This window comes from Podarcis vaucheri, assembly GCF_965113315.1.
Source record: "Podarcis vaucheri genome assembly, chromosome: Z".
NCBI lineage: Eukaryota > Metazoa > Chordata > Lepidosauria > Squamata > Lacertidae > Podarcis > Podarcis vaucheri.
The window spans coordinates 13,962,725-13,970,208 of NC_138758.1; the positions used below are offsets into that span (position 1 = coordinate 13,962,725).

The 7,484-nt window shown below is 39.9% G+C and overlaps 1 long non-coding RNA gene across 2 annotated transcripts in view; it reads left to right on the plus strand.

Moving 5' to 3' along the window:
- LOC309523485 overlaps positions 1–7,464 on the plus strand; it is a 98,499-nt gene extending 91,035 nt beyond the window's left edge. For both annotated transcript variants that reach the window (XR_014215392.1, XR_014215393.1), the window contains one exon: positions 6,739–7,464. This is a non-coding gene — a long non-coding RNA (uncharacterized lncRNA). The remainder of the gene's footprint in view (positions 1–6,738) is intronic.
- The last annotated feature ends 20 nt before the right edge of the window (positions 7,465–7,484 follow it).

Genomic DNA, 7,484 nt, shown 5'->3' on the forward strand with positions numbered 1-7,484 from the left:
ACATGGGAAGTAGGGTGGTAAAATACATTTGTCTTTCTGCATGTGTTTATAGTAGGCATTTTGCACTCACCTGAACCCTTGCAGGGAAAGGGACAGGGCACAATGGGAAAGGGTGGGGCAACGGGGCTGCTTAAACCACACCCCTTTTCCAAGGGAAGCACCATATGGGGGGTGGGCCGCCCGAGAGAGAACAACAGAACACAGAACAAAGAAGACGGAAGTGGCGCACAGTTCCTTCTGTTCCCTCTCTTCCAAAGAATGGAACGTCAACACCCAGAGTATGTGATCCAGTAGTCACACACAATCTGCAGCACGGGAGAGAATGAAACTCCAGACATCCAGCACCCGCTTCTCTGCTTCTCTTTGTTACGGCTAAAATCTGGGTGCGGGGTTACTCTGCCACCCAGCTCATCGGACTAAGTCCGTGGGTCCCTGCGGAAGAAAATGAGCTCAGCCGGACGCAGGAGCAAACTGCAGAAGATCCAAGTTTATTGCGCAACAGGTTCAAGGTGAGATTGAACCCCGAGAAAGGGGTGACATGAACTTTTGAAACTCCCTCCATGTCCCAGAATACAGTGCAAAATACATCCCAGTTACATCATGAATACATTAAGGAGAGGTTGGGTTACACAGATTAACATATGGAGGAGGGAGGGGGAATATGCAGAGAGCTGGAGATATGCGCAGATAAGCACATCCTGAGAAGACAATGGTCCATGTACACGTAGTCTGTCACGCATTGCCCGGAGGAAAGGTTTGGCAGAGTGATTTTGACAGGATTACTTGAGAGATTATGGAGGACAGGGGAGGGGTGATGGAATCCTAGAGAAATTGAGCAGTGAAGAAGACATGCCCCCCCCCGTTCCGTATCATCTTGAACTCTTTGACTGTAACCCTGTCCAATCTTTTTTTCAAAGAGGATCATATTTGATGAAGGGCTGTGAGGGCCGCCGAAACAGCCAACCCAAGTTGTTAACCTTTTTTTAGGGTTGAATTTGTTGAGGATTTTTTTTTTTAGGATTTCACCCCAGGAAATAAATAAACTGCCACAGGGGCCGGATTAAACCAACCATTGGGCTGGATTAGGCCCCCCAAACGGACTTTGAACATGCCTGATAAGCACACGAACAAGATGTAGCGTGTGCACCATTTCATGTTTTACTGGAAAACTTCAGGTCACTGTTAGCTGGCAGGCTTGGCCTTGGGGGGAAATCCCCCCTTGAATCTGACTTAGGATTTCAGCACTGCCACTACAGAGTAACAGTGTCATCATAATTTCACCATGGCAACCAGCTGCTTCATTTCCACTTACTTGAAAGGCAGGTCATTGAGCATTTTATTTATTTATTTATTTATTTATTTATGAAATATTTATTAAGTTTTCCATAATTGAACGCGTGACCACTTTCTTTCCTTTGGAAATTGACTTGATGATCCACAGTTACCAAGCATCTAAGAATATAGAAAAGAGCATCCTGATCAGAGGTCAAGTGGGAACCTTGGCACCTCTTACTTAAGCTTTCAAGAAATATGTCTTCTTATGTCACAGATGGGTGATAGCAACCTCAATGAGCCTCCCCACGTAAATGTCAATTCTCCAAGCATTAATATAAATGCTGCTTCTCAGAAATAAAGATCGGCTCATGATCAGATCTCAAAACACAATTCCCTTCTTTTCTCTCCTATTTATTCTGGAGTAAGTCACAACTAAGCCCACTAAAGTTAATGACGCTTGACCAAGCTAAATCTTCTGTTAATGAGAAGTGAATTGGGCCATTTATCTTTGTGATTGAAGAAACATGGTGTGAACTTTGATGTGCTCTAGCATTGCACATTTACTCTGGATTCTTCCATTTTTATTTTGTCCTCCAAGTCCATGTTACGGAAACATCTCTTTTTCTTTTTTGCTCCTTTCTGCGATGAAGGCTTCTTTTCCCATCTTCACCACTCCACTTCACTTATGGTGAGATGCAGAGATCATAAAAGGCAAGGTTTTAAGAAAGCGTTTATAATTAAAGTGAACAGGTGGCTCCAACTAGTACGAGCGACCGAGCAAACAAACCCACTGAGAGCTGGGATTGGTTGAAGCAGATGGTGTATCCTTTGTACCTCTTTTAATGAAGACTGTGCCTGATCTCTCTGTTGGGCTTAGCATGACACATATCCTTCTCATTTGTGTAAGTACATTTATACTGACATCAAAAGAAAAGCCCCACATTTGTATCTAGATTATAACAGCAAAAGATGCATACATTCTTAGGAACCCCTTTCAACGTCTGTTTCAGAGATCTGGGCACATTAGGTATGGCATAGCAACACAAATCAGAATGGGAACCTAATTCATGCCTGTTATCTACTCCTGTCCACAAGGACTAACCCATCACATTGTTGATGTAATTGTGTTATACAGTTGGGTGATTATATTCTCTCTCTCCCCACCCCACTCCCACTCTCTCTGGACAAAGGACAACAATCTCTAAGCATTGGATATAGTCTCGCAGCATTTATTTTTCCATTGGGAGGAAGGAGGGGATATAAATTTAATAAATAAATTTAAAGCGTAATATATTCCCTGTTGCTTCAGGCCATAAACCCATCTAGCCCAGTATCCTGTTGCCACAGAGGCCAAATAAATAGGACATGAGTGGTAACCCCCCCCCTCCATCTTGGCATTCAAAGGCATACATTCAGAAGATTCATGGTGGGGTGTGCTGTGGGGAGGAGCTGTTTCCTATTATCTGGTATGCATCCTGGTGAGAATGGCTTTGTTCAATGGATGGCCCTGAAAGTTTGGCTGAGATTACCAAGGATATCTGTTGACTCCAGACAAGGACTCTGAAGATGTTGTCGGTATGGTCTGAGCTGTTAGAGCAGCACAACTGGAGGGAGGCTGTGCACCATAATAAGTTTATAGGACACAGAATAAGGTAAAGAGGCTGGCATTCTTTTTTTAAGTATTCTGGCCCATGGGGGCACATATATCCCCCATGGTAGAACACTGGGGATCTTACTCTTTTGGGTTGTGACTTTTGTTTGTTTTTTAGGATCTGCAGAGAACTCAGCTTGTGTCTGAGTGGGTGGAAGTGAATTAGCTAGAGCTGATTGCTTCCTGTGGCATTGAATCCAAGCACATGAGAGAATTTAATATGGATTGCTTATATACCTAAGGCAGCATTGAGTTAGGGTACTCTTGAGTTGCCTTTCATTGACTTGGCATTGTGGGTGGGTGGGAGCCTTGGGGATGCTCTTTAACCTTAACATTCACTGTGCATGTCAATTAAATAAGAGTAAAATGAAAATAATGGTTAAAAATATGGACCAAGAGATAATAGAAAGAATTCAGCAACAAACAGATATGTAAGTGGTTAAGAAAGTTAAATATCTTGGGATTATATTAACTCCCAAGTGTATTGATCTTTTTCAAAATAATTATGTACCAGTCTGGAACAAGATTAGGAGGGACCTGGAAGTGTGGGGAAGGATGAAGTTGTCATTTTGGGGAAGAATTGCAATGGTAAAAATGAATGTGCTACCAAAAATGTTGTTCTTATTTCAATCAGTACCAATAATTAAAGGTGTTACGATATTTAAAGAATGGCAAAGAGTATTATCAAGATATGACTGGCAGGGCAAGAAGCCTAGAATAAAATTTAAGATTTTAACGGATACAAAAGATAGAGGAGGCTTTGCCCTGCCAGACCTAAAGTTATATTTTGAGGCTGCATGTCTTTGCTGGGTGAAAGAATGGATAAAGTTGGAAAATTCAGAACTTTTGGATTTAGAAGGATATGATAATAGATTTGGTTGGCACGCATATTTATGGTATGAGAAAAAAAGAGTGCATAAAGGTTTTGAAAATCACATTTTCCGAGGTCCGCTGATTGAAGTATGGAATAGGTACAAAAATTTATTAGAGTTTAAAACTCCATTCTGGCTGTCGCCATTGGAGGTAATGAGTGTTAAGAAGATCAATATGGCGGGGAGTTGGATTACATATGAGAATTTAATTATAAAAGAAGGAAATAAATGGAAATTGAAGCCATACGATGAGGTTAAAGAATATGTGTTTGATTGGTTACACTATTTCCAAGTGAATGCGATGTTTAAAAAAGAGATGCTGGAAAGAGGTTTTCAAGATGAAAAATCTAGATTTCAAAAAGAAATTGTGAATAATGATGTTAAAATTTTATCAAAAATGTATAAATTATTACTTTAGTGGCATACTAAGGATGAAGAGGTTAAAGTTGCAATGATTCAGTGGGCCAAAGACTTTGGTTATAATATTCAATTTGATGATTGGATAAGATTGTGGAAAGAAGGAATGAAATTTACTGCATGTACTACAATAAAAGAAAATGTTATGAAAATGTTATATAGATGGTATGTTACACCAGTAAAACTTGGAAAGATGTATAAAGTGAGTAATAAATGTTGGAAATGTCAGGAGAAAGAAGGAACACTCTACCATATGTGGTGGGAATGTAAAAAAATGAAAGGTTTCTGGGAAATGATTTATAATGAATTGAAAAAAATGTTGAAATATACCTTTGTTAAAAAACCAGAAACTTTTCTGTTGGGAATACTAAGAAATGACATAAAAAAGAAGGATGAGCAGTTGTTTTTATATGCAGTAACAGCGGCAAGAATTTTGGTGGCACAAAAATGGAAACAGGAAGAAATCCCAACGAAAGAAGAATGGAGAATGAAGTTGATGGAATACGCAGAATTAGACAAGCTAACTGGGAGAATTCGGAACCGGCGAGACCAGAGATTTACTGAGGACTGGAATAAATTTACAGAGTATATTAAAAATTTATGTGAAGGTCAATTAACGTTTGTAGGTTTTCAAGAAGCTCTGTGATAACAATGGAAAGAAATATTGTTTTATAATAATTGCTAAGATTAATTTGGTTAAAAAAAACAACAACAACAAAACAATACAGATGCAAGAAATGTGAATAACTGTGAAAACATGAAAATTTCCAGATAGACTGAAGGAAGTCTGAAAGTGGAAAGATTAGAATTGGATGTCTAATTCAAATGGAATGTTTTTCTTTTATTGTTATATTTGAAAATTTTATAAATAAAAATTTATAAAAAAACATTCACTGTGCATGTCATGCTCACGTGCCAAAGTACATGTAGCAAGGAAGGAGAATTCTTTCCAAGTCCTTGCTGTGAGACCATAGAATGCAGCTGCCCAGATTACATTGATTTGTCTAATCTGTTTATTTGGTTTCTGCAGATTCTCTAATTTGTTACATTCCAATAAATATAACCTGCTTGTACCATAATTGTTGTGCCTCAAGTCTTCTTTGGGGAAGTAACGACAAAGATATTCATCTAAGCAAGTCTTAGTTGCCTTCAGCATTTGTATCCTGCCGCCCACTTGCTCCTGACGTTGCTCATGCCATTTATTTTGCTTTGGCGTAATTCATCTGGGAGCTTCCAAACAATTAGTCCGGAAGCATGTACTAAAGGGTGAAGAATTTCAGTGTTGTTGTAATGCAAGATAACTATAGATCACAAACTCTGTCATGAAATAATGCCGCCGAGAACAAAGCAAATTGAGGCTTTGTTTCCAAATGATAAGGAGGCGCTTGGAATGCTTAGCAAGGGTTCTGCATTTCTTTTGCTGTCTACCTAAATGAGGACCCCTGCTTCCATATTTTCAAAGTCATTGGTTAATTATGCTCTAGTGTCATCACATTTTGTGCATTATGGTTTGAATGTGAGCATATGTAAAACCCTGCATTTGAATATGCAAAGCAGAGTATTCCAAATTAATTCAGCCTGGTCTGGCACCATATGTTATTCCAGGTAGCCACTTTTCACCACTTTTCTATTTTTAATGTGTTGCAGCCAAGGTGTCTAGGCTTTGGGCCTCCAGGTGTTGTCATACGTTTGTTCCCATCAGCCCATTACTAGGGGTGGTGGAATTTTTATTCCAGCAACATCTGGAAGGTCACAGGTTAGCTGCCACTGTGTTAGCTAGTCTCTGGCAGAGATGCCCACTTAACTTTCTTGCAAGTATGGATACAGTTATTCTTATTTTACAGACAAGAAACAGAGGCAGAAAGATACTGATTGATCCAGATTAGATTTAAGGTCAAATTTTCCAAATCTGAGAGAATGCACAGGGACCAGAAAGGTTCTCAGTAACTAAGATACAGTTGTGGCAGAAACCATTCCATTATAATGGCTCGAGGAGTATGATACTGGGTATGTTGAATTGTTGTGTTGTGTAAGTGGATCATGGGGTCATGAGATGTGTGGCATTTATTATGCAGGGTAGATGACCTGCTTGTATAATTTATCACCATGGGCTGAAATAAGGGGTGCTTCTGACTTTTTCATCATCTGAATTTCTGCCTGAATTTTGAATTCTGAATTATTTGAGGCGGATCTACACTCAGTCCCTGCTCCTGCCAACCTAGCAGTTTGAAAGCACGTCAAAGTGCAAGTAGATAAATAGGTGGGAAGGTAAACAGCATTTCCGTGCGCTGCGCTGGTTCACTAGAAGTGGCTTAGTCATGCTGGCCACATGACCCGGAAGCTGTACGCCGACTCCCTCAGCCAATAAAGCGAGATGAGCGCCGCAACCCCAGAGTCAGTCACGACTGGACCTAATGGTCAGGGGTCCCTTTACCTTTTTAAGGAACAGTTATCATAACGCATTTGGCTGCATTATGTTTTGCTTGTAACATTTAAATTTGTGTTATTAAAATGTGACACCAGAGGGTACTGCAGAGCAACCAGGAACTGGCAGAAAAGGAAACTGTATTGTTATGGAGGAAACAAGATAAGGGAAATTTTTATTTTACCATTATGCCCTGTGACATTCTAATAACATTAAAACAGTAAATGTAGATTAATTCTTGGTTTGGAGATTAAAATGGAATTGCTGTGGTAGATTTTTAGATACTTTTTTTTAAAGAAGCAAACATCCCACATGTTGGCCATGAGTAATCTGACATGCTTACTCTCTCAAGTGATTTGTGACCCTTCCCCATTCCCTTACCTAAGGGTTTGTGAATTAAGTCTTGAACATTAGAAGGAATATCTAAACAGTAAGAGACATTTAATAATGGAACCAATTATGTTGGGGCTGATAGGCTCATCTTCTTTGGAGGTCTGCAAGCAGAGGCTGGGCAGCCACTAGAAGAACAAGCAAAGAGCACAGGGCAGACAAGAACAAGGTGATGCATTACCCAAACTTCCCTTCTCCCAAGCACTGTGATTGTTCTGGTGAAACCATTCTGTCTGTTTAGAAGATAGATATGTCCATCAGAAAAGAGTCATCCCTCCCCCCCCCCCCCGTGTTGTCCTTATATGGTGAGCTTGGAGTAGTAATGTTGCAGCTTTTGCAGACACATTGGGTGCTTCCAGACAGGCTGTGTGTGCTAATATTGCAAATGGATGGTTCAGATATTGCTAATGAGTCATTGGCAACGTGTTTGTTTGTTATCTTTACTTCTCAGATT